This window comes from Lutra lutra, chromosome X (genome assembly GCF_902655055.1).
Source record: "Lutra lutra chromosome X, mLutLut1.2, whole genome shotgun sequence".
Classification (NCBI taxonomy): domain Eukaryota; kingdom Metazoa; phylum Chordata; class Mammalia; order Carnivora; family Mustelidae; genus Lutra; species Lutra lutra.
In genome coordinates this window covers 84,530,716-84,558,075 of record NC_062296.1, presented here as the reverse complement: position 1 = coordinate 84,558,075, position 27,360 = coordinate 84,530,716, and the positions used below count along the sequence as shown (strand labels likewise).

Sequence of the window (27,360 nt, the reverse complement as noted above, 5' to 3'; positions counted from 1 at the left end):
GATCTCAGGGTCCTGGGATCGAGCCCCGCATCGGGCTCTCTGCTCAGCAGGGAGCCTGCTTCCTCCTCTCTCTCTCTCTGCCTGCCTCTCTGCCTACTTGTGATCTTTGTCAAATAAATAAATAAAATCTTTAAAAAAAATAAAAAATAAATAAATAAAAAATAAAGCTTAAAAGCACACAAGTAGCATTCTCTTTTATTTAGGGAAGTATACCTATGTAGGATAAGTGTGAGGAAATATAGGATGAAAAGATAAACACCAATTTCAGGATAGTGCTGACCTCTGTGCACTTTTTTAAGACTAGTGGATGGCCAGGTTGAGGACCTCCTGATGACACCATTGATGGAGCAGGTCCAAAGGAGACAGAATTCTATGCAGTTTCCTCAGCAGAATTGAGCCAGCACTGACCCTCCCTCAGTGGGTCCCCAAAGGAGCAAAGGCCACATAGCAGTCACAGCCGTGTGCCTGACTGATATACACAGTGTTCTGAGGACCTGAGCCAATTTTCCATAAGCAGTTGACCCCAGCAATAACCCACAAGAAGGGCTCAGTTCACCTCAGGTACCATTTTGGTTCTAGCCAGGGAGGAAACTGGACTATCAAAGTGGAAATATTCTGGTTAATAAAGGGTTACCATTTAGGGCCACCTGGGTGGCTCAGTTGGTTAATTGTCTGCCTTCAGCTCAGGTCATGATCCCAGGGTCCTGGGATGGATCCCCACATTGGGCTCCCTGTTCTGCGGGGAGCCTGCTTCTCCCTCTGCCCTCGTGCTTTCTCGCACTCTTAAATAAATAAATAAATAAATAAATAAATAAATAAATAAATAAAATCTTTTTAAAAATAAATAAAGGATTACCATTTAGTAACAAACATTAACAAAGATCATCAAAACCACAGTTAATATGACAATCATCCCATACATAATTTAATCTTCAATAACTCACAAAGTACTTTAGACTCCAGGAGCACGTAAGAGGCCTTATGAAAACATCTATTGTCATCAGACATAATTTTCTGGCTAATAGAATGTCCGTGTTGATAGAAGGCTGGATAAGCCAATGCCAAGTTGTACTTCCACCTCTCCCTTTGCACAGAGTCAATAGAACTCCTTCTTTAAAAGACAGTGTCTTTTGGGGCACCTGAGTAGCTCAGTCAGGCGACTGATGCTTGACTTTGGCTCAAGTCATGATCGCAAAGTTGTGAGATCGAGCCCTGTGTTGAGCCCCAAGTCTAGCTCCACACTGGGGAAGTAGACTACTTAACATTCTCTTTCTCTCTCTCTCCCTCTGCTTCTCAGGCCCCTCCTCACACACATTCTCTCTCTCTCTCTCAATTAAAAAATAATAATATAGGGGCGCCTGGGTGGCTCAGTGGGTTAAAGCCGCTGCCTTCAGCTCAGGTCATGATCCCAGGGTCCTGGGATCGAGCCCCACGTCGGGCTCTCTGCTCAGCGGGGAGCCTGCTTCCCTTTCTCTCTCTCTCTGCCTGCCTCTCTGCCTACTTGTGATCTCTGTCTGTTAAATAAATAAATAAAATCTAAAAAAAATAAAAATAAAAATAAAAAAATAATAATAATATATAAATAAATAAAAGTCAGTATCTATCAAATCACTCACACATCCAAGAAAGCAGGGTCAAATACTCAATTCTCTTATCTTAAGGTTATTTTACAGGAACCGATAAGAAAATAATTCTGAGGACTTGAACAAGCCTTGGCAAAAATCAATGGACAGACACTGCTTGGAGAAAACCAACTTCGTTTTTAGTACCCTTTCTGTCCTCTCGGTGGGGCCCATCCCTAGTCTACAGGTGTCCAGTGACCTCATACTTTTTGAGCCCCTACCTGCTCTTAGAAGACTTCACAGCAAAGCACATAAATCAAATGCTATGTCCATTTACATTTTAACAATTCTATAAACCAAAGAAAGACTCCCTAATTGTGAAATTTCAGGATCCTTTGAGATGAATAGGAGAAATGCTGAGGTGGCGGGGATGGGTGGAGCTGGGCACAGTTTTTGCTACGGACCGGACTGTGTACCTTCAAAATTCTTATGTTGAAGCCCTAACCGCTGCCCCCACCTTCTCCCCCACCCACCCCCGTGACTGTATCTGAAGATAGGCTCTTTAGGAGATAATTATGTTAAATGAACTCATAAGGGTGGGGCCCTAACCCAGTTGGGTGTGGCTTTATGAGAGAAAGATCTCTCTTTCTCTCAAACTTCCACCTCCCCCACCACCATGTGAGGGTACAGCAAGAAGGTGGCAGTTGGCAAGCCAGGAAGAGAGCCTAAAGTCACAGGGAAGTAGTTGCCTAGCCATCCTTCCTTGATGTTTTTACAAATGTTTATGTTAAAGGGAGCCCTGCTCCCAAGTGGCTCAGTCAGTTAGGCGTCAGTCTGCTTTGGCTCAGGTCATTATGCCAAGGTCCCGGGATTGAGCCCCACGTCAGGTTCCCTGCTCCTGAGGAGCCTGCTTCTCCCTCTCCTCCCCCTGTTCATGTTCTTCTCTCTGTCTCTCTCTCAAATAAATACAAATCTTAAAAATAGATAGAAATCAGAGAGGGAGAGAAACCATGAGAGACTCTAGACTCCAGGAAACAAACTGAGGGTTACAGCAGGGGGTGGGTGGGATGGGGCAACTGGGTGATGGGCATTAAGGAGGGCACAGTGTGGTGATGAGCCCTGGGTATTACATGCAACTCATGAATCACTGAACACTACATCAAAAACTAATGATGTACTCTATGTTGGCTACCTGAACATAATAAAAAAAATTTTTTTAAATTTTTAATTAGGGCCACCTGGGTGGCTCAGTGGGTTAAGCCGCTGCCTTCAGCTCAGGTCGTGGTCTCGGGGTCCCGGGATCGAGCCCCGCATCGGGCTCTTTGCTCAGCAGGGAGCCTGCTTCTCTCTCTCTCTGTCTACTTGTGATCTTCCTCTGTCAAATAAATAAGAAAAATCTTTTTAAAAAAATTTTTTTAATTAAAAAAAAATCTTAAAAATTACTTACATAAACAAACAAAGCTAGCCCTGTTGATGTAGCATGTACCCTTAAAATATCAAATCTAAAGGACTAAGGGAACCCCAGGAGGCCCAAACAAATACATGGGTGTTCCCCTGGTAGGCAGCAGCCCCTGGCAGAGGTACAGCAAGATTGTGAGAAATCCAGTCCAGAGTGGCAGTCAGGCTACCCTCCCGAGCATCCCTGTGCGTTGTAAGTTCCAACCAGGCAAGGAGCCACAGAAAGGGAGATTCTGCTTACAAGGTCTTGAGGGGGAAAGGCCGGGTCATCGCATACCTTGTGGGATTGAATTACACTAAGGCTCAGACCCAAATCCAGTTTGGGGAGTGGGGGGAGCAGCTGAAGGCGTGGCTAGAAGGAACACAGATCCTTGATGCAAAGCTTGGGAAACAGGTGTGGGTACATCCTTGAAATTTAACATCCAGGGCCCTCACGGTAAAAGGAAGGTCCAAGAAAGAGTTTCTTGTCCAAGGGACTGGAGAGAGAGCCCACAACAGAAAATCACAGGGAGAGGAGCATGGAGGAGGATACAGCCAGGATGAGGTTTGTGGGGGCCATATGATGTAGTCAAGAGCTCTGCAGACATGATCCCCAACCAGCCCAGAAACACAGACGCATTCTCTCCATGATTGGGTGTATTTCCAGCCATGGAAATGGTTAGTGCCAGGCCAACAAAAGAACTAGACCCTGGTAAAACCTCCTTGAATGAACCCCATGGGGGTCCCATGCTGTCTTCTTGTAATGGGAGTTTTATTAAAACAAACGAAAGTACTTCCTGACTGCTGGCCTCGAAGAACCTTGCCATAGTTGGGGTTCCTCCAGGAGGTGACTGCGGAAGGATTCGAGGGCATGTAGTTAGGTGACTTAGGATGTGATCCCAGTGAACAGGAGAATGGGGAAGTGAGATGGGAACAGGAATCCGGGAATACGGGTGCATTACCCACCCTGTTACTGCCCGGGTCAACTGAACCTCAATCCTGGCAAACTTGGGGGGCCAGTGGAGAACGCCCTTCTGTCTCCGTTATCCCACCTGCGGGCAAAGGAGCTGGACTGTTTATCTACGACTGTCATCAGGCAGGGGTGGAAGGTGGCTCGAGGGGTGGGATGGGGAGTGTTAATTCCCTGGCTCTCCCAACTACCCAACCCCAGGGGCAGGCAGAGTGCACTTGGGGCAGGGAGATGCACAGCTGCCGCCTGGAAGGGGGCTGCTGTGCACCGAAGCAGTTGGGGGGCCGGGGATGTCGACATGGACACCCGGTCTCTGGGGAACGAATGAGGAAGTACGAGATGTTGAAGCCAGGAGAGAAGAGCTTGGTTTTATGCCTACCCTGCTTCACACCTTTCTTCAGGTCGGCAGCTGGGATTTCGAGTGTGCGTGCGTGTGCGTGTGCGTGTGTGTGTGTGTGTGCGTGTGCGTGTGTTTTGGTTTGGCGTGTGTTTGAGGCATTCAGCAGTTTCTCTTTGGGTGTCTGGAACGTTTGAGAAGAGACTAGATGAGGGAGGTTAATTTCTACTGGAGGATAAAAGAAGCATTCAAAGAGCACTGGCTTTGTCTACCCCTCTGAAAGGGACTGCGCAGAGCTGGTTCTCGGGCCAGCGCTAGAAGGACTAGCCGAGAGGCACTTGGGCCAGGATGTTCATCATCTGCAAATGGGCAATGGACAAAGGTTCCACATAATCCCCAACCGTGCTCCAAAGCCTCGCTATTCATTATGGTCCTCTTTCCCCCAAATCTCCAGCCCCATCCCAGAGCTACAGAATCGGCATCTGCAGGTGATTAGTTGGTACGTCTGGAAAGCACTGCTACAGATAACACTGTTCGCGAACAGTTCTCCACACAGAGCTCATTCAATGTCTGCGTCTCCCGCCAAAATCAAGTGGAAGCTAAGTGCCTTCAGTCTATATTCGCTCTCTCCAATTTGTGGAATAAACTTCAGATATGCTGAAGGGAGGAAGTTAATGCAACTTGGGACAGTGGAAGAAACTAGGGGCAAAACCTGCCGACCTGGGTGTAATCGCAACAAAATAAAGCAAACTTTAGTTTTCCAAAATCTTTCAATTACTTCTTTCTGCTCTTCCTTCCTTTTTTATTCTTGGCAAAATTAGGAATCAGTGCTTAATAAGCCTGTACCATTCCAAGTCTATTCAAGTGGGTAAACCTTTGCCTCAACATTTGCAAAACACGTTCAACAGTTTCAGGAGTGTTTTCCATTTCGAAATGTGTGTGTGTGTGTGTGTGTGTGTGTGTTAGGAAAAGAAAGAGCACGCCAAAAATTCTTAGGATTTTTTTTAAATGACACTGCATATAGATAGTAAGGGAGTAAGTGAGCACAGAAACAGGCTTCTTAGAAAAAAAAAAGAAGAAGAAAAACAACTGATGCTAAAACTGAATTCAAGTTACAAATAAAAAGCTTCAATATTGTATACGGATACAGACGTGTACGTCCAAAGGTGGCTACTAATCCTAACAACATGCAGAGGAAAAAATAATTGACAACTGTGAAAATGATTAGAAATGGTTACCCCTTGAATAATGCCTGGCTTAGGGGTATTTGGCCATCCCCTCCCCCCACACACACAGCTGATAGTCTGCATATAATTTTTTGACTCTCCCAAAATTTAATGACTAATAGCTAGCTGTTGATCCAAAACTTTACCAATAACATAAGCGGTCAATTAACACATATTTTGTATGCTATATTGAATTATATACTGTATTCTTACAATAAAGTGGGCTGAGAAAAAAAAAATTAAGAAAATGATAAGGGGGTGGTGGTATGCCTGGGTGGCTCAGTTGGTTAAGCATCCAGCTCTTGATTTCAGTCCAGATCATGAGTTCAGGGTTGTGGGATCGAGCCCTGTGTCAGGCTGTGAACCCAGCCAGCAGTCTGCTGGAGATTTTCTCTCTCTCTCTCTCTCTCTCTTTTCCCCACGGCGCCCCTCCCCCTGCTCCCGCTTTCTCAAATAAATAAATCAATCTTTAAAAAAAAAAAGAAAAGAAAAGAAAATCAGGACACCTGGGAGACCCAGCAAGTTAAACATCTCCCTTTGGCTGGGGTCATGATCCCAGGATCCTGGGACTGAGCCCATGTTGGGCTCCCTGCTCGGTGGGGAGCCTGCTTCTCCTTCTCCCTCTACCTTTCCCCCTGTTCATGCTCTCTCACTCTCTCTCTCTTTCTCAAATAAATAAATAAAATCTTAAAAAAAAAAAAGGAAAGAAAATCAAAAGGAAAACACATTTGCAGTACTATATTGTAAAAAACCCACATATTAAGTGGACATGCACAGTTCAAAAACCCACGTTGTTCAAGGGTTAACTATGTATTTAAAGCATTCTTTTATGTATTTAAGGGAAGCAGAATAGGACACCCCAAAATGTGCCTGTTTGGCATAAGGATTACCTTGAGGCTGATTATTTTTTTTTTTTTGAGGCTGATTATTTTTAAGAAACAGCAGACACAGGAGGAGTTCTGAAAACCCAAGTTATCCTTTTGTAAGACACATCTACATTTATAAAGGCAATATCAATTTGTAAGGGAGTTTCCCTTCCAGTACCAGGAATATACCCCAATCTCTAGAAACTCTTATCAATGGAGTAGGTAAGGACTTAGAGCTGCATAACAACCTTACCCTTGTCTATTGTGGTTTTCCTGGTAACCCGCACCACCCCAACATCTTCTTTTGTCTTTAGCTGGAGATGGCATTTAAGATGATGTCTTGCACAATTTGGGGGAGTTACTCAGTTTTCCTGTGTCTCTGCCAGGCAGGCAGGAGGTATACATGTTACTAAATTTGTTTTTCTCCTGTTAATCTGTCTTTTATTCCAGTGAGGAGCAGGGGAGGTCTCAGCCGAGAATCTGAAAGTATAGACAGGAAATTATTTTCCTTCCCTACGGTATTTACTAGATAGTAATGCACACATGTGTTCATCAAAAGATATGTCCAGGGGCGCCTGGGTGGCTCAGTGGGTTAAGCCGCTGCCTTCGGCTCAGGTCATGATCCCAGGTCCTGGGTTCGAGCCCCGCATCGGGTTTACTGCTCAGCAGGGAGCCTGCTTCCTCCTCTCTCTCTGCCTGCCTCTCTGCTTACTTGTGATTTCTCTCTGTCAAATAAATAAATAAAATCTTTAAAAAAAAAAAAAAAGATATGTCCAAGAGTATTTCTCACAGCACTATTTATAAAAGCCTAAGACCAAAAAAGCCAATGGTCCACTGACAGCAGAAAGGATAAATCGTGGTACAGTCATAACAGAATATGGCAACTTGAGTGCACACAACAATACAGATGAATCTCATAATGACTGAGTGAAGATAGTCAGATGTTCTGGGTGGTACCATATATATGAAATTCGAGAACGGGCAAAATCAATCTGTAACATTTGAATGAGAAGAGCAGTTAATTTGGGGAGGTGGTGACCAGAAGGAGACATGGAAGGGGGCTTTCGGTTGCTGCTCATGTACTAATTCTTCATGTAGGGGGCTGGTAGCAGGTGTGTGCGGTTTGTGAAAAGTCACTGAGCTGCTCATTTATAATACGTATAATGTGTATTTCAATTAAAAGTTGGATTTTAGGGGGGCGCCTGGGTGGCTCAGTGGGTTAAAGCCTCTGCCTTCGGCTCAGGTCATGATTCCAGGGTCCTGGGATCGAGCCCCGCATCGGGCTCTCTGCTCAGCGGGGAGCCTGCTTCCTCCTCTCTCTCTGCCTACTTGTGATCTCTGTCAAAAAAAAAAAAAAAAAAAGTTGGATTTTAGGGGCGCCTGGGTGGCTCAGTGGGATAAAGCCTCTGCCTTCGGCTCAGGTCATGATCCCAGTGTCCTGGGATCGAGCCCCGCATTGGGCTCTCTGCTCAGGGGGGAGCCCGCTTCCTCCTCTCTCTCTTCCTGCCTCTCTGCCTACTTGTGATCTCAGTCTGTCAAATAAATAAAATCTTAAAAAAAATAAAATCTTAAAAAAAAAAAGTTGAATTTTAAAAATATATGTAAAGATGCCTGGGTGGCTCAGTCAGTTTAGCGGCCAACTCTTGACTTCGGTTCAGGTTACGATGATCTCAGGGCTGTGTAATCAAATCCCGCATCCAGCTCTATGCTCAGCGGGGAGTCTCCTTGAGATTCTCTCTCTCTGGTCCTCCCCGTTTGTGTCCTCTCTTGTTCTCTCTCTCTAAAATAAATAAATCTTTAAAAATAATAACAAATTAAAAATATATGTATATATACTTAATCCATTTTCACAAATGAGTCCAAAAAAAAAGGTAAGACCCAATATATCCATATCCATGAAATGGTACCTGACACACTTGTCTCCTCTCACTAAAGATGGATGCTGATGAGTCAAAGAAAATGACTAATAATGATGCATAGGTGACAAATATCACAAGAGTGACTAACGGTACACAGCTGCAGACTCATGTATGAACAATGAGGACAATGAGCATCGATTCGCTTAAAGAATGTAAATCCTACTGGGTCAAGGGTAATGGTTTCTCCAAATAGCCTAAAATATGTGATACATTCTATCAAAAATTTAATCATCTGTATAACAAAATCACTAGTAGAGTTTATTTGTACTGATTTTTCCTGGAACCTTTAGTACCATTCAGAACTACAAGAGTTTACAAACTATAAGAGTTTACAAAAGACCCACAGCGAATCTTCAAACAATGCCTAAAAGGGAAACTACTTCAGCACATATCCTCCCAATCTTTCTCTCCCTCTCCCACATATTCAATTCACGAATATCCAGAGGGTTTAGAAAATTGACAGGTCTAAATGCCAAGGTAAACATGTCAATTCTTCAAAGATCTGTTTTATTTATTATTTGAGAGAGAGAGAGGGAGAAAGAGGAGGGGGAGGGAGAGGGAGAATCTCCAGCAGATTCCACACTGAGCCCAGAGCCCAACACGGGGCTCTGTCTCACCACCCTGAGATCATGACGTGAGCTAAAATCAAGAGTCAGATGCTTAACTGACTGGGCTACTGAGGCACCCCAAACATGTCAACTTAAAAATCTGACACCCAGTCTTACAGTGAGGAAGGCCAGGAAAGTCCCACACTGAAAAATGTTGACACTGTTGATTCCTGGAATTCTAGCACTATTTTGTTCCCCCTCCTTAGTAAAATGTAATTCCCCTTTGTCTGGAATCTCTAATAATTAGGATCCTAACACATATGCATCTGTTTATCAAATCACTGTTCTCACCAGATGTTTCTGGACTTAGCCCCAGAAGAAGATGGACACTTATGTTAGAAAAAGAACATTTTCTGTCTTCAAAGTGCTGGAAATTATGTTAGGCAATTTAAATGTATCATTCATGCATCAAATATTTATTGAATACCTACTATATACCAAATACTGTTCTAGGCACTACAGATAAAGTGTCGTTCCTGCTCACATTCTAGCTGAAGGAGAAAAGGAGAGGGAAATACATGAATAAGAAAACGAACAATGATAAAGTGCAATGTTGAGAATTAAAGCAAGATGAGAAGGATACAGAGGGTAACATGTTGGCTATTCTAGATCAAGTGATCATAGGTGATATTTAAACTGAGATATAAATGATGAGAAACCAGCCATAGAAAGATTGGGGAGGGGACAAAGAGAACATTCCAGGGCCAAGAGTTAGTACAAAAGACCAAAAGGAGCTTGATGGGCTGGAAGAATGAAAAGGAGGATAGTGGTCCTCAACACAGACAGGTGAACAGTAAGGGAGTGACATCCAATTAATGCTTCTAAAAAGATTCTCTAGCTGCTGTATGGAAAATGGATTATAGGAAGCCACTGCAATTATCCAAGAACGAGATGGTGGCAGACTGACATAGAGTGAAGGCAGAGAGAAGCCAGAACACCTGGGATATACTTTGGGAGCCAAATTGACAAGATTTGCTGATGAGCTTTGGATGTGGGGCATGAAATTTGTAGGCTTGGGGCTTGGGCAAGTGGGTGGATGGTGGTGCCATAGACAGACATGGGGAGAGAATCAGGTTTGGTCTGGGGCGCTGGTGGCGGGGGGCAGTGGTAGAGAATCAGGATTTTGCTTTGGAAAGGAGGAGTTTGAGGAAACATGGAGTTCGGGACTCCAATTAGATATCCATGTGGATTAGTAAGTCTTTTTGTTTCAAGATTTTTTTTAATTTTAATATTTCAAAAACACAAGGTGTTTAAGGCCTAACTTTTTCTGTGCTTTCTTCCCCCTTTTTCATTTCTACAGCTCCCATTTCTCATTTCTGAGCCTTTTTGTGTTTTAAGTTACCCCCAAAACTTTCAACATTCTTAGAACTGGTCAATTTATCATCATTGTTTTGTAATATTTCTCAATGATATTTTTGAGCCAGTATAAAAATTGCAGATATTTTCTGAGACAATGAGATTGACTCTACATTTTAATCTCACCGAGGTTAGTGCGGGATGAATGCCATGCTAAGAAGGCTGGAGTTCACGTTCTAAAATCAGTGCAAATGAATGAGTTCTGGAGTCCAGTGTACAGCGTGGTGACTCCAGATAACACTATGTATTGTATACTTGAAGTCTGCTAAAAGGGTAGATCCTAACTGTTCACACACACACTAAAACAAAGGTGTGTGGTGGTGGATGTTAGTTAACTTGAGTGTGGCGATTACTTCACAATGTATACCTACAACAAAACAGCAAATTATACACCTTAAACATGCACAATTCCTATTCGGTAATTATACGTCAATGAAGTTGGGAGAAGGGAAGAGTATATACAACGTTTTTAAAAATATGGATCAGTGACCCTTGAGTGGTAGGAAAGGTCATGGCTGCAGGCACTGGCACCTGGATGAAATGCAAAGCCATGAGACTGGTGGGGTCATCTAAGGAGAGGCTGTAAAGAGAAGAAAAGGCGTCCCCGGCCCTAGAGGGACACCAGCCTTTGTAGGTTGAGCAGAGGAGGAGGAGTCTGAAATGAAGGCTTAGAATAAGTTACCAGATAGAGTAGAAAGTGTAGTACAAGACAATGTAGAACGATGGAAGCCACAAGGAGGAGGTGTTCATGGAAGGAGGGGATGACCGACTTCTCAAATGCCGCTGCAGAGTCAAGCACAGTCAGTCAGAGAAATGGCGGCTGCTGTATTTGGCAACATGGCGTCCACTGAGAATCAGGACAGGACCATGATTAGATCAGACAGGGGATGAATGTGTGGTGATGAAGTATGTACAGTCTTTTAAGAGGCTCCTCTGAGAAGGGGTGACTAGTAATGGGGAGACGACAGGAGGGGGCTGTGGAGACAAAAGAGATATTCTATATTAGAACATGACTGTGAGCTAATGGAAATGATCCAGACAAGAGAGAGGGGTGCACTGAAGCAGGAAAGAATGAGGGGGACAGGATTAAGAATTACGTCCTTCACAACATGAGAACAAAAACAATTAAGTACAGTAATGAATTACAAACCACTGAAAAAAATAGGAATTCTGGAGTCCATACCAATAATAAATACATAAATAAAAAAATAAATGGGGAAGGGAGGAAGGGGTCTTGGTGAGGGCCAACTGGTAAATATGGAGAGAATATCGGAGTTGGAAACTCATTATTTTCAGGTATATTAAGGATTGGATCAGGCAAAAATCACCACTGAATGCTAAATCTAGAGAGAAATACTGATGAGAAGTGGGCTATCTGTGTCTTTCCCCAGATGACTCACAAAGAGTAACCACACACTGGAGAAATTAGACAACACTTTGACCAGGTGATCAAAATTAACATCGCCAAAGAGGAAGAGGGACATCTGCGTGGAGGCCACTTTTAGGCAAAGAGGCTTGAGCAACAGGATGCAGACAGGACCACAGTGACGCCCTTGCTGCATGCAACAGGCCCATCAGGCCACGCACCTCAAAATACCCCTAGGCCCTAACTAGCCAATGGGCTACTTACAACTAGGCACAGTTCCCAGAAGAGGGGAAAGTTCCATATGTCGCCATACCTGGGCATCTTCCCCCTTTAAAAACAGCCCCCACCCACTGCCTCACTGCAGACAGCCTCCCCTCTGCTGTCCTGCCCACCACCCCCTGGGTGTAGCCAGTAAACTTCTATCTCCTTCGTTCTGCCTCAGGTGAACCCTTTCACCTCCTGCACCATTGGCCTCCACCTGATTGTGGCCCCACATTGGCCAGCCCCCATTCGATCGAGATACCTCATTTAGGCACCAGATTCTGGGGATTGTGGGCCTCCAGATGTGATACCCTGAGGACATAATATCACCTATCTGGTATTCTGACCCAAGATGCATAATCTGTATCTAACCACAAGAAACATCAAACAAACCCAAATTGACCAATGTTTCTTAAAAAGACAGGGAGATGGTCTGCATGCATCCTAAATGCTGAAGGGGAGAAGCCATCTGCCACCCCCAAAATGGGCTTCTTTGGCCTAAGGATGATTTTAAACTGATTATTTCTAAGAAAAGCAGATGCAAGAGAAGCTCAGAAAACCCACCAACATTAAACTTTTGTAGGAGACATTTACATGTATAAGGGAAATGTCCATCTTTAAGGGTGTCTTCCTCTCTGCCCCAGGAAGAGGGGGGTGACTCTAGATCTCTAGGATCTCTCCCCAATGGAGAAGGCAGGACTTAAATCTGCATCACAGTCCTACTCCTGTTTACTGGGCTTTGCCTGCTCACCTCCCACAACCACCTCTCCACCCTCAGCCCCCAAATTTCCTCTGGGCCTTAGTTGGAGATGGTGCTTAAGGTGGTGACTTGGGCCATTTCACAGAGTTACTCAGCTGTCCCAGGTGCACATGTTATTCAAGTTCTTTGTTTTTCTCTTGTTAATCTGCCTTGTATTGGAGGGGAGGGGGGTTTTGTAGAGGAAAAATTACTTTTCCTTCCCCACACTGCCAATGTCATAAAAGACAAAGAAAGGCTGTGGAAACATCCCAGACTAAAAGATGCTAAGAGAGGAGACCACTGTCAACACCCCTCGGGCAAATCCTGTGCCAGAAGGAAAAAAATGCTATAAAGGATGTTATCCTGTCTATTGTCTAACTTGGAAGATCAATAGCAGAGTAGGTAAACAAACAGACAAAAATAAATAGCAGATTAGGTAACAGCATAATATCCATGTTAAATTTACCGAAGTTGACAGCAGCGCTGTGTTTACGTAAGCAAATATTCTTATTCTTCAGAAACCCATTCCGGAGGGCTTAGGAGTAAAGGCCACGCTGCATTTAACACCGTCAATTAACACCGCCAAACAGCTCAGACAGGGGATGTGGGCGCGCAGGAGTGCAGAGGAGAGAGCAAACTGGGTAAGAAGAGAGGAATCTGGACAAGGGGCACATGGGTGTTCGCTGTACAATTTTTATTTCTGCAACTGACTTACAAGGGTTGAAATTATTTCCAAATAAAAAGCTTTGATTTATTTAAGTAGGTGCCACACTCGAAATGGGGCTTGAACTCACGACCTTGAGATTAAGAGTCGAGTGCTCTACTCTACTGACTCAGCCAGCCCTGTGCCCTTCCACATAAAAAGCTTTTAAAAGGGGGGAGGGGAAGAATATGTCCTTGAGAAGGCAAAGAGGGTAAGAGGTCTAGAGCCCAGAAAAGCAGCCAGTCTCTGACACACCAGGCACGTTTCATTCGGTTTCACAGCACCAGTGGGGAGCACCATGAGTAGTTCGCATTTGTACTAATGTGGGCATGTTGGGAGTTTGGGCGGAGGATCTAAGGAGGCTGGGTCAGCGGCTGGTGTAGGAGGACTGACACAATAAAAGGGGCCAAACAGCTGTTTTGGCGAAGAGACAAGGAAACCTACCACCCAGGCAGAGTAGGCTTGCTGGGCGTTGCTGAAAGCGCCGTCGAGGTTTGCTAAGGTCAGGACCTGGACCTAGACATCCGTATGGATTCTGAAAACTCCCCAAGTGATATGAGCGGGCAGCCAGCTTTCAGAACTACTGTGTTAAGGCAGGATTTCTCAAGTCCAACACTGTGGGCTTTGGGGCCAGATCATTCTCCGTGGGGGATTATGGGGGGCGGGGGGCCCGTGCATCATGGGATGTTTAACAACATCCTGGCCCCCACCCACTAGGTGTCGGTAGCAGTCCCACCTCTGCCAGTCACAACAGGCAAAATTCGCGAAATGTCTCCAGTAAGGCAAAATCGGCCCTGGTGAAGAACCACTCCGTAATGGGGCGCCTGGGTGGCTCAGTGGGTAAAAGCCTCTGCCTTCGGCTCAGGTCATGATCCCAGGGTCCTGGGATCAAGCCCCCGCATCGTGCTCTCTGCTCAGCAGGGAGTCTGCTTCCCCCACCCCTCTCTGCCTACTTGTGATCTCTGTCTGTCAAATAAATAAATAAAAATCTTTAGGAAAAAAAAAACCGCTCTGTAAGAGAATAAAGGCCATAAACATGACGTGTTGATAAAAGTTAGGAACTGTGTATTCTCCCTGTTGCCATGAGCACTGTGTAGGCTCTGAAATCACATGGTTTGTGTTCAAAGCCTAGATCCATTAGTTACCTTTCGTATGTCCTTGGCCAGGTTACTTAACCTCTTGTGCCTCGGTTTCCTCATCTGTAAAATGATAGCAGCACGTGCCTCAAGAAGTTGGAAGGATTAAATGAGTGAATATGTGTAGAGCAGGAAGACCAGTGCCTGCTCATTAAATATTAGCTACTAGCTATCCTTATTACCATTGAAGAATCAGAAATGCAGTAGACACCAGATGTCTGTTGATTAACGAACAGCTTATATTAGAATATACTCCATCCTTAACCAACAGAAAGTGCTATACTAAAATGGAACAGAAAAGCAGAGAGTACATTGAAATTCTCTTAGGATTAGTGGCCTGATTTCTTCTAGATTCCAGGCAGCCTCATTCATCCGGTTGACCAATACTTATTGAGCACTTACCATATCCCCCATTCTAGGTCCTGAGAACACAGCACTGAGCAAGACACACAAAATCCTCGCTCTCTGGGAATTTATATTCCAGCAGGGGAAAGAAGACAAGGAATCCGTGAACCAATAATTAAATGATACAATTGCAGATAACAAGTCGTTAGGCAGAAAACAAAAGCAGGATGTGGGGATGGCCATTCACAGACCATTCACAGCGGTTAGCAGGGAATGTTGTTGTTTCGGAAGGACAGCAACAAGGACAGCAACAAGTTATGTGAACATTTGACTAAATGGTGCTCCGTAAGAGCAGCACAGCAAACGCGCCCCTGTGTTTGGGGGAAGTGTGAGAATGAGGGTGAAGACCACATAGGGCCTCAGAGGCTACAGTGAGGAACCAGGGTCTTATTTGAAGTGTGGTAGAGGTTATTAGAGGGTTTGGGGCAGTGGGTTTCCAGAGGCTGCATTTGCAAGCTGTTCTTTGGGGTGAAGGGTGGATGCCGGTTTAGAGGCAACGCAGTAATTCAAGAGCAAAATGTCTCACTTTGCAGCACAGCAGGACCTGATATGAAATAAATCTGTCTAGGACACCAGGCAGCAGTCGGGGGGCTTAGACACTAAAGGGACAGGTTTACAAACCAGTGTTTTATGAAAGAGGGTTGCATCCACTTACAGGGAAATGATCATCATTTTTAGATGAAATAGAACAGACGGAAGGAAAATGAAACTGTCCAGAGGACACTACACAAAGCCAAAATGCATAAGACTTTGTAAGATCCTATTTCAATCTTATATAGGTAGGTTCATACTAGGCTGAGATGTAAAACATACTTCTCACTATGGATGGCGGGCAAGAAAGTTTGAAAACACTACCAAAAGTTAGCTTATTTATTCATAAGTAGGTTATATAATCTGTCCCTTTATTTTCTCCCTTTCTTGCTGTACCTGGCATCCTCCCAAAGGAGGACATTATAAAAAGCTCCAAAGGTAGTATCTTCATAGTCTAAATGAAACAACTGACTTGTATTACACTTTAACCTTCTCCTCCAGGGAGATCAAAATATGACCCTCTGTAGAAGCTGGGAAGAGTGACTCACCTCTAAACTGTTAGGCTTTTTCGATGGAAAAAAAAGAATCTAAGCAGAACACGAAATTTTAAAATTAAACTTGAGACGTTTAGGGGCGCCTGGGTGGCTCAGTGGGTTAAGCCTCTGCCCTCCGCCCAGGTCATGATCCCAGGGTCCTGGGATCGAGCCCCACTTCGAGCTCCCACTTCGGGCTCTCTGCTCAGCAAGGAGCCTGCTTCCCCCCTCTCTCTGCCTGTTGCTCTGCCTACTTGTCATCTCTGTCAAATAAATAAATAAAATCTTTAAAAAAAAAAAAAAACTTGAGACGTTTAGAAGCTCCAAATGCAAAGAAACTTCCTGATGATAGTAAGAATAAGGCCAGAACGTTAGAGCAAGCACAATACCCAGTAGGAAAGCGTCAGACTCATTCCCACCCAAATCAGATACTCCTCAACAGTGCCCTAGAAGGAAGCCTAGCCACTAAGGCAAGCAAGTAAAATGAGAGAAAATATGGGGAGTGGAGAGGGGAAATCCCTATATTGTTTCATTTCCAGAAAGTTTGATTGTCTACCTTAAAAATCCAAGGAAACTCACTAGAAGAACTTTGAACTAATAAAAATTCAGTAGCATGGCTTGAATATGGATGGACCTACAAAAAAATAAATAACCTTTCTAGACAACAGTACTGGAAGTATAAAACGAAATGGGAATAAATGATACAATTTCTAAAAGCAATAAAAAGTATACCCACAAAAAAAAAGTATACCCACAAAACAATCTAGGAATTCACCTTGCAAGAATGTGTAAGACCTACAATGTAGTATAGGCATGAGGCCAGACATACAGATGAATGGAACAGAACAGAATTCAAAAATAAATGCACACAGAGGCGCCTGGGTGGCTCAGTCAGTTAAGCGTCCGACTCTTGATTTTGGCTCAGGTCATGATCTCAGGGTTGTGAGATCGAGCCCCATGTCAGGCTGCACTGGGCATGGAGCCTGCTTAAGATGCTCTTCTCTCTCTCCCTCTCTCCCTCTCTCTCCTCCCCTCTCTATCACACCACATCCCCTCCCACCCTGTCTCTAAAATAAATACATAAATAAACAAACCCACACATTATACAGTCAATTAATTTTTGACAAAGGGACCAAGGGAATACAAGGAGGTAAGTACGGTCTTTTCAACAAATCGTATTGGAAGGACTAGCTATCTATATGAACAAAAGTTAATCTTGACCCACACAAAAGTTAACCGAAATGAAGCCATAAAAAGATAAAACGATAGAATGTCCAGAAAAAATCCTGGTAAAGGTGAAGTAGACAAAGATTTATCAGGTTACTAAAACTGCTATCTGGGGCGCCTGGGTGGCTCAGTGGGTTAAGCCGCTGCCTTCGGCTCAGGTCATGATCTCGGAGTCCTGGGATCGAGCCCCGCATCGGGCTCTCTGCTCTCTCGGGGAGCCTGCTTCCTCCTCTCTCTCTGCCTGCCTCTCTGCCTGCTTGTGATCTCTCTGTCAAATTAAAAAAAAAAAACAAAAAAAACAAAAAAAACTGCTATCTACAGAAGGAACAAAACCTGATAAATTAGACTTTATCAAATTGAAATCTTCTACTCTGGGGTACCTGGGAGGTTCAGTGGGTTAAAGCCTCCGCCTTTGGCTCAGGTCATGATCTCAGAGTCCTGGGATCGAGCCCCACATCGGACTCTCTGCTCAGCAGGAAGCCTGCTTCCTCCTCTCTCTCTCTCTGCCTGCCTCTCTGCCTACTTGTGATCTCTACCTGTCAAATAAATAAATAAAATCTTTTAAAAAAAAAAAAGATCAAAGCTATTCTTATTAAAAAAAAAAAGAAATCTTCTACTCTTCAAAAAAACATCATTAATTCTACTTTGATGATGTATAAGTCAAATAAAATATTCAAACTCATAGAAACAAAGGGTAGGATGGTGGTTGCCAGGGGCTGGGGGAGGGGGAAATGGGGAGTTAGCATTCAATGGGCATAAAGCTTCAGCTGTGCACAATGAACCCATTCTACTAGATCGGCCACTTGACATGACACCTATAGTGAACAGTGCTCTACTATACACTTAAAAATTTAAGAGGGTAGCTCTCAAGTTAAGAGTTCTCATATCACAAAAAGAAAGAAAATGCAAAGGCAAGCCACAGACTTAAAGAAAATGTTTGCAATAGATATCTGACCTGTATCCAGATATATGATATATGCAGAGCTCTCATGACTCACTCAGCCAATACAATCTAGAAAAACAGACATTTCATAAGATATACAAATGACCAAAAAGCACATGAAAAGATGCTCAACATCACTAGTCATTAGGGAAGTGCAAACTGAAACCACAGAGCGCGGCCACCACAAACCCACTGGATCGGCTAAGACAAAAATCAAACTGACAATACCAAGTGCCGGTGGGGAGCAGCCCACGCAGCTGGACCTCTCATACACGGCCGGTGGCGGTGCGCTGGCGTGTAGCCATTTGGGGAAAGTCTGGCCATTTCTTACAAAGTTAGATTTACCATATAACCCAGCGGCAATCCTATTTGGAGGTATTTACCTGAATGAAAGTGTATGTTCACACAGGAAGCTGTCTGTGAACGTTCACAGTGGCCCTATCCATAAGCACAGAAAGTCAGGGAATGGAAAACCTGTGGAATAGTACTCAGCAATAAAAAGGAACACATTACTGATTCACGCGACACTGAGAAATCTCAAATGCATTACGTGAGGTGAAAGGAGCCATGCGCAGAAGGCCACACCATGTATGAATCCAGTCGCTGGGCATTCTGGAAAAGATAAAGTTACAGCAACAGAAAGTAAATCAATGGTTGCCAGGGGCTGAGTGTGGTGGAGGCAGCTGACTACAGAGGGTCAAAAAGGAATTTTCTGGAGTGACCAAATTCTTCTGTCTTGCTGTGGTGCTCATTAGATAGCCATATGAATCTGTCAAAACTTTTAAAACTGTACACAAAGATGGTGAATATTATTATACATAAATTATGCCTCAATCTCAAAAACATGGAGTCAACTCAAGAATTAATTAACTAGATTTATAAAATGGAACAGTGTTCAGAGACTCTTATTTGATTGAGAGAATTTATTTTAATTTTTACCAAATGTTAAGCCCATTTCTTAATTTCCAGTGCCCCCCCCACCTCATACCATGTTCCCAAAACAAGTTCCATGTGGATTAAAGACCCACATATTTTAAAAACCATACACATTTTATTTTTAAGATTTTATTTGTTTATTTGACAGATCACAAGTAGGCTGAGAGGCAGGCAGAGAGAGAGGGGGAAGCAGGCTCCCTGCTGAGCAGAGAGCCCGAACCAGGACCCTGGGATCAGGACCTGAGCCGAAGGCAGGGCTCTAACCCACTGAGCCACCCAGCACTCCACCATACACATTTTAGAAGAATTTTTTGCCCTCTAGGGAAGGCCTTTCTCATCAAGGCCTCAAAAGCAGCTCCTAGGTTTTTGCTAAAGGCGGAATCTCATTTCTAGCTTCCAAATTATTAACATCACGGAAACACATTCTCTGCCCACACTTTTTTTTTTTTTTTTTTGTTAAGGGTGCTCTTCCCAATTTGTAGGGAGTATCTGAAAGGGACTTGGCACTCTCAGGCCGCAAAATGGAAAAATGTGTTTGTCAGTTTCTCGTGAGCAGTGAAAGCACCAGGAATCTATGTAGTGATGTCCCCCTCTGAGTCCCAAATCAGACTCAGCCACGCCACAACTACACCAGAGCCCCTGGAACCAACACATAGGCCACACAAAAGCAGCTTCTTAACCGGCTCCCTAACACCTGAGCAAATTCACTTTGCCATTTCTGGAAGGCTGTTCATGGTACTAAAAACACAGCAGCTCTCCTTTCCCTGCCCAACCTGCCAATGAAATTCCAGTTCTCAAGATGTTTTCTCCCCCTGAACAAAATCAAATCCATAATTAAAGTTCAGCTTCTTTTTCTTTTCTGTGTTTCCAACCATTTTTTTTTCTAGAAAATCAAACACACCTGGAGTCTGTGGGCAAGAATTACTCACACGGAAAACACGCTGCATTCCTTCAGTTTTTCTATAGCAGAATCTGCTCTATCCCCCTTTTAAGGAAAGTCACCTTGCAGGGATGTGGGAATGTAAAAGCGGTGGGAATCCGATCAGGGCTTGGCATCACGCTGAGGCCCTGTAAAACAATACCCCTGAACAGCTACAAAATTTGGCCACTTTTTGTTTTCTAGATTTGCATTTGAGCTGTAAAAGCAGCCAAACCAAGCAATGTCCAGCTCATTTCAGATCTTAACTAAGCAAAACTCTGAGACACTGAACAGGTCTCCCCAGATACTTTGGGAATAACACGTATTTTGTCACTTATTTTACAAATTATGAGGTCGAACTTAAAACTGTATTGCCTATTAATAACAAAGCTCTTAATAAACCGTTAATTATTAATATTAATAAAGCAATACATATTGGCATACCATGTATAACTGAGGTTACCCTCCCAGGCTTATCTCTTAAAATAGCCAAAGAGAAAGGAAGAAAGACGGGAGGAACGGCAACATTTGGCTAGACTTTGGCTTAATAAACCTTCACTCTCCATCACCCACCAGCTCCTAACCCTGATCAAAGAAACAGGTGCTACTTCTGCCAACGGGGACTATTAGGATTCACTACATAACTTGTGAGCCCCAGGGCAGAATGAAAATGCGAAGCCCCTCGCTCAAAAAATGACTAAGAATTTCAACAGCGACAGCAAAGCGTGAAGACCAAAATACAAGTTGCATGCCCACGAAGCCAACTCGACCCACAGATAATGTATTCGGGTAGTAAGCTAGTAAGTAAAGCACTTCGCTTCTTAACGCGTAGCAATCATTTTCATGTGTGTGTTTGGGGTGGAGCTGGGACTGGTAAAGTCTTAGGATTTCTTCCCCCCGTCTCTCACTTTCTTAGGTTTTCAGCCTGTTGGACAGAAAGTACTTCTGCTGTGCCTACCGTAGAAAATGTGGTCCATGGAGCCCAAGCATCAGCATCACGTGGGGGCTTGTTAGAAATGCAGGCTGTCGGGTCCCACCCCAGACCTACCGAATCAGAATCTGCCGTTTAGCAAGACTCCCAAGGGATTCGTGGAGAGTACAAACTAAGAAGTGTCACTATCCAGGCAGCCACGGAAAACCTCTGCCTCCTGCCTCATCTGACGCGGGCAAAGCCCATCTCCTCCTCACCTTGTATATAGTTCTGGAGTCTCGAAAGGGCGAGTCCCAGCCGGAAAGCGCTCACCCGAGACCCCCAGCCTCCTCCTTGCTCTCCATGCTCACCCCCAGGCTTCGAGCTGCAGCTCCATCCCGCCGCGGCCCCCGCCACCTGCTCTGGGTCCCGCCAGACAGCGCCGCGCGGAGCCGTCTGGGGCCCGCGGCGCGTTCGCGCTCCGCAAGCTCCAACGCACCCCACGGCCGGAGCGGTAAACTGAGTCCCCCAAGGGTCTGGTTTCGAGGGCCGTCCGCGCGAAAGAGATGCGTGAGTCCGTCTCCCGGAGGGGCGGGGAGAGTTGGAGTCCGTTTGAAGCTTTTAGATACACACGCCGTCCCCCTCACCCCTCCGAGAACGCGTCGCCGGAGCCCCCTCTCCCGTGGCGCACACTCTCCCACGGTTGGGGTGCCGGCCCCCGGGGCTCGGCCTCTGCCTCACAGGGCGGCCCCGGCTCCGACTCAGAGCCGCAGCGGGGCGGAGGGAGCGTTCGCCCCGCTGTCCCGTCGCCCTCCAGGTCCAGGCGCTCCGCCCGAGCCGCCCGCGCCCGCCGTCGGCTCCCGGGCTGGGTCTCAGGAGCCCGAGGGAACAGCCTCATCCCGGCGCTGCGCGCTTACCTGCCAATCCCCGCAGACCCGCTGGCCGCTGGCGCCCTCCAGCCCTCCTTTTCCCTCCGGCCGCGTCCCTCCCCCTTCCCGCGGGCTGGGAGCCGCCCCCGCCGCTCCGGGACCGCTCGCCCGCCTGCTTTCCAGCAGCCCAGCGCGGCGTGGCGCGTCCGGCGCTCGGCGGCGGCGAGGCTGGGCGCGGAGGCTGGACTCGGAGGTGGGGAGCGGGCGGGGCGCCGAGGGGAGGAGGGCGTGAGCCAGTGGCGCGGCCGGCCAAAGCCCGGCGGGGAGCTCGGGGCAGGGGGGCGGGGAGAGAATCGCGGCCCGCGGGCTGGGCGGTCCACCCCACCCCTGCAGAGGCCCCCGCGACGCTTCGGGACTCCCCGGACCGCGCGACCCTCGGATGCCCGGCGGCGGGTCCGGCGCGCTCCTTGGAGACCCCCCCAAACCTCCAAACCCATCCTCTCACCTTTAGGGGTCGCCCTGGGACCCAAATGCCTGGTTCACTGTTTTCGGCACCGTGCACTGTGATGGGTGGGAGCCCCAGGTCTCCCCTCTGCCACAGGATTCCCAATGCAGAGATCATAATGTCGAACCACTGGAGGGGGATTCGGAGAGATCCGTAAAAGGAAAATTCCCTGGGAAAGGTTTTAGGTCCACGGCTATTTGGTGAATGACAGGTTACACCGGATACCTAAAAACTGGAATCCCCAGCACTCTACTTGCTGAGTGTGTGCGTGTGTGCTGGAGAGTATATGGAGTGAGTTGTCTCTGGTCCCTTCTATCTTTTCTGTTAGCATCTTCTCCCTGTGCACGTTCACAGAGTTAAGAACTAAATCTAGATAGGACTTACAAATCATCTAACCAGCTTGTCGAAGTACCCCATGTTACAGATGGGAAAATGGAGGACTAAGGGCCTGGACCCGGTTGTACAATTCTAATTACTTGTAGAAACAGAGACTGGGCGGGGCGGGGGGGGGGGTTGGAAATAAGCACTCTGAATTCCCTCCCTGCTTCCTTCCACTGCTGCCCAACCATTCACTTCCACCCTACCCTTTATAGTCAAATAGTTCCTATATTTGCAAAACGCTTTATCACTTTAAAGGTACCATTCTCCTTTGTTAAAACCCGCAGGAGAATATTCCATTGTTCTTTACCACCAAAACAAGATTCTAGTCTGAATTGCATTCACAGCTCTGGAGAAGGTGTTTATAAAATGCAGGTCTACAGAACACATCCTGGCTGACTCTGCCGTGTTAGACACAACCCCAGGTTAAGAGGGACTCGGATTTCCGGGAGGGGTTGAATTTGTTTTGCAAACGCCAGCTTATTAACACTCACAACATTCTAGGTGGATAAATGAATGGAAAGTGTTTTGAGAGAGACTTTTGACTGGTTGGATTAAGAGAGAGTAGAGGTCAGGAAACTCATCCAGGTTACATAACAAGTCGGAGGCACAATTATGATAAGGGGGGAAACGGTTTCAATAAACGGGTTTAATGATATGCCAAAGGACTTAATTGTTTCTGTTTGCATTAACTTAACACTTGTATATCTTCGACTTACTAGAAAATAGACTTCATATTATGCAGAGCCGCCAAAAATCTCATACACTACTATTTGGCAGAATCGATTGAAACTGGGCATACAACTAACCCCACGGCCGGCAATTGCCCTTCTAGGTGTATACCCAACAGAAAGGAGTGTGTATGTTTGCCAAAGGATACGAACAAGAGTGTTCAAAGCAGGGTCTTTCTAATAGCCCTAGATTGAAAGCTACTCAAATGTCCATCAGCAGTAGAATGGATTGAAAACTTTTCGGTGGTGTAGTCACAAAACGGAATGCCAAACAGCAAGGAGAAAGCGTGAACCACTGAGGACAGACGGAATTCATAAACGATACTGAGCAGAGGAAATCAGACATGAAAGCATGCACATAATGTGATTCCGTTTATGCAAAGTGTAAAACAGGCCAAACCAACAATCAGATTAGCGGTCTTGGAGAAGTTAGTGACTGGCGGGAGTTACAAGGGGGATAAGAAGGTGATGTCTTGTTTCTTTATCTCGGTGTTAACTTCCGTAGATGTATTAGGTTTGTGAAAATTCATCGAGCTGTGCACCTGTGATATGTGCACTTTCCCTATGTAGGTTTTACTTCAAGAAAGGACTTCAGGGGCGCCTGGGTGGCTCAGTGGGTTAAGCCGCTGCCTTCGGCTCAGGTCATGATCCCAGGTCCTGGGTTCGAGCCCCGCATCGGGCTTTCTGCTCAGCAGGGAGCCTGCTTCCTCCTCTCTCTCTGCCTGCCTCTCTGCCTACTTGTGATTTCTCTCTGTCAAATAAATAAATAAAATCTTTAAAAAAAAAAAAAAAAGAAAGGACTTCAAGTCTGTCTACCTCATATTAAAAGATGCTTAAATTTCTGGGGCGCCTGGGTGGCTCAGTGGGTTAAGCCGCTGCCTTCGGCTCAGGTCATGATCCCAGGTCCTGGGTTCAAGCCCCACATCGGGCTTTCTGCTCAGCAGGGAGCCTGCTTCCTCCTCTCTCTCTGCCTGCCTCTGCTTACTTGTGATTTCTCTCTCTCAAATAAATAAATAAAATCTTAAAAAAATAATAAAAGATGCTTAAATTTCTAAAGTAAGTGTGATGCCAGAATAAATGTGCTTTTCCTTTAAACAACCTTGCTGTTTAAAAAAAAAAAAAAAGGACACTCAAAGGAAGTATGTCTAAAACACAAAAATGAGAGAAGAGACTCCTTTGCCTGAAATTAAAATTCAGATTTTGATGCACTTTCAGCCGAAATTCTATTCCCCTTGGCACACGCTGTCGGGTCAACATAACTCTGCCATCCTGACTGAAGAAAGAAGAAGGAGGCTGGGACTGAAGAGGTGGCCGGCGCTCCAGCCGAGGGGCACTCTGCCCTTTCAGTGAGAAGGACCCTGGTCACACACCTCCGCGGGCACTGTCTGGTGACAGGAAGAAGGCTGAGGGTGCCCACGATCTGCAGTCCAATCTTAAATCTATGGGAGCACAACCCAGAGGCTGCCGTTTGGATCTTACCCCACAGGATATTTGAGCCCGTGATAGAGTTTAAGCCCCAGCATCAGTCCGTCAGGAAACATGGCAGAGCCTGAGTAGGGAGGGCACAAGTCCTCGTTCTCCTTGTCCCCTCCCTCTGGTGGACCCCGGAGTATGGGCTCTCAGCAGAGGGAGGTGGCAGAAAAGGACAGCTCACCAGGGCTCAAGGCCCAGTTCTTTCCTTAGAACTTCAACTGCAGGGTGGCTCAGTGGGTTAAAGCCTCTGTCTTTGGCTCCAGTCATGATTCCAGCGTCCTGGGATCGAGCCCCCCCCCACCAATCGGGGCTCTCTGCTCAGCAGGGAGCCTGCTTCCTCCTCTCTCTCTGCCTGCCTCTCTGCCTACTTGTGATCTCTATCTGTCAAATAAATAAATAAAATCTTTATTAAAAAAAAAAATTTCAATTGCAACTTCCCCTGGGGCCAAATAGTCTACAAAGATACCACGCAATGGTCTCTAACAGATTTATTATTTTCCAAGGGAAATGAGCACAAAGAGAACATGGGACTTGGGGGTAAGTCAGGACGGTGGGATGAGAAACCACAACAACGATAATGGCCTTGATGGGGATGAACGTTATACTTGCTACATGTCAGGCATGTCAGGTCCTTCCCTAGTCTATACTTTGTTACCAAATCTTCATGGCAACCCACTCAGGATTGTCCAGCTGAAGAAACTGAGGAACGGAGAGATTAAGCAGCCTCTCCCAAGACCCACAGCTAGTAAGTGGTAGAGCCAGGAGTAGAATCAGCCAGAGTGTGACTCTCAAGCTCCTGCTGTCTAAAGGCCAGGTACAAAAGGTACAATGTTGGGGTGGGAAAAGCACTAGGTAGAGGGGCACCTGGGTGGCTCAGTGGGTTAAGTCTCTGCCTTCGGCTCAGATCATGATCCCGGGGTCCTGGGATCGAGCCCCGCATCGGGCTCTCTGCTCTCTGGGGAGCCTCCTCTCTCTCTGCCTGCGTCTCTGCCTACTTGTGATCTCTTTCTGTCAAATAAATAAATAAAATCTTAAAAAAAAAAAAGCACTAGATAGAGAATCGGGAAACGACACCACACTGAGTCTAGGTCTCAGTTTCCCCATCTGTAAAACACATAGGAGGTGACAAGTTCAGTCTAAACTCTAGTGATAGTGCCAAGGACTGCTTTGGGGTATTTTGGGCTCCTCATAACCTCATCAACATTCCAACACCCCAAATAAAAGGCATCTAACAAAACCAGTGTATTATATGAACGAAACATGAAAAGTCCTCTAGCCAACATGGCCCCTACTTCCCACACAAGTGTCACCTGATTACCAGGACTGAATTTCTCCTTTCTAGAAATTCTAGAGCTACCACTGTTCAGAAGGCCTTTCTGGCTTAAATCATTTATCCATTCAGTAACAAATATCTATTTTAGGCCTATAGTGTCAGTGAGCATAGCCTACGTTTTGCTGCAGTAACAAACAACTCAAAATCTCCACAGTTCACACAACAACCGTTTATGTCTTACTCATGCTGCGTGTTCATTATAAGTTAGAAGGGAGAGCTCCACTTACCACAGTCGCTCAGGGACCCAGGCTGACCGAGGGGCCTTCTCTTAAATGTTCCTGCTTGCTCAGTTAGAAGGGTAAGAGTGCCTGGACCACAAGCTTCAGCCCAGGCTTGATCTGCAACGCTTCTGCTCCCTACTCATCAGCTGGAACCGTTCTCAGAGCTGACCCCAGGCACAAAAGGCCGGGCATGTAGTCCCTTAAGGACTCAGGAAGTGGGGAGGTAGAAATACTACCATACCTACCATGGCTGACCCCTGGGCAGATGAAGGTGAGCAAGACGTGATCCCAGCCCCCTAGGCACTCACAGTCAAAGCAGAGAAGCCCCTGGTCCCACCATTCCATCCCTGTAGTGTAGGCTTTGGTGGATCTAGGTGAAAAGCCAATCACTGCCGATGTGAGTGATGTCACCATGTGATACAGCAAAATTTTTCTCTAGAACATTGCGTTAGTTGTCATGATGGTGAACCAATTGCACAATGGAGGAGATAAATAAATCACATGTTCTCATGGGAGGCAAAAGGCTCTCTCCTGTGAAAATACTGAATGAAGACAGTTGGACATGTTGTCATTCTGTTTGATGAAAGTTACAAATAGCAGTTTAATGAAAAATGAAACCAGACTTTGGCCTCTAGCAAGATGAGGATGGTGGGACCAGCCCTTTCTGAGAATGTGTCCCAACTTGGGAAGAGCTGAGCATGGCCCCGTGCCAACACAAATAATCCCAGAATCAAGAGGAAACTAAACGCACCCCAGTAGATCTGCACGCTGGCATTAGCTTGTGTAACTCACCACAACCCTGGCGACAATGATCAATCCGGGGCCTTGGGGTAGAGATCGTGGAAGGGGGTGGAAATGAGCCCATCTCTTCCAAAGTGACACAGGGAACAAGTCTCTGGGCCAGGCCACCTTCAGCTCAGCCGTGACTAAAGTTCTCTGAACAAAGATGGCCCTGTTTGT

At 45.8% G+C, this 27,360-nt stretch overlaps 1 protein-coding gene across 29 annotated transcripts in view; it reads right to left on the bottom strand.

Moving 5' to 3' along the window:
* Positions 1 to 26,760, bottom strand: part of ADGRG2 (adhesion G protein-coupled receptor G2) — a 143,731-nt gene extending 116,971 nt beyond the window's left edge. For 18 of the 29 annotated variants that reach the window (XM_047715246.1, XM_047715267.1, XM_047715263.1 and 15 more), the window contains exon 1: positions 26,407 to 26,629. The gene's annotated coding sequence lies outside the window, so the exon portion shown is untranslated. The other 11 variants (XM_047715249.1, XM_047715253.1, XM_047715259.1 and 8 more) reach the window with 8 other exon arrangements.
* Positions 26,761 to 27,360: the final 600 nt, after the last annotated feature.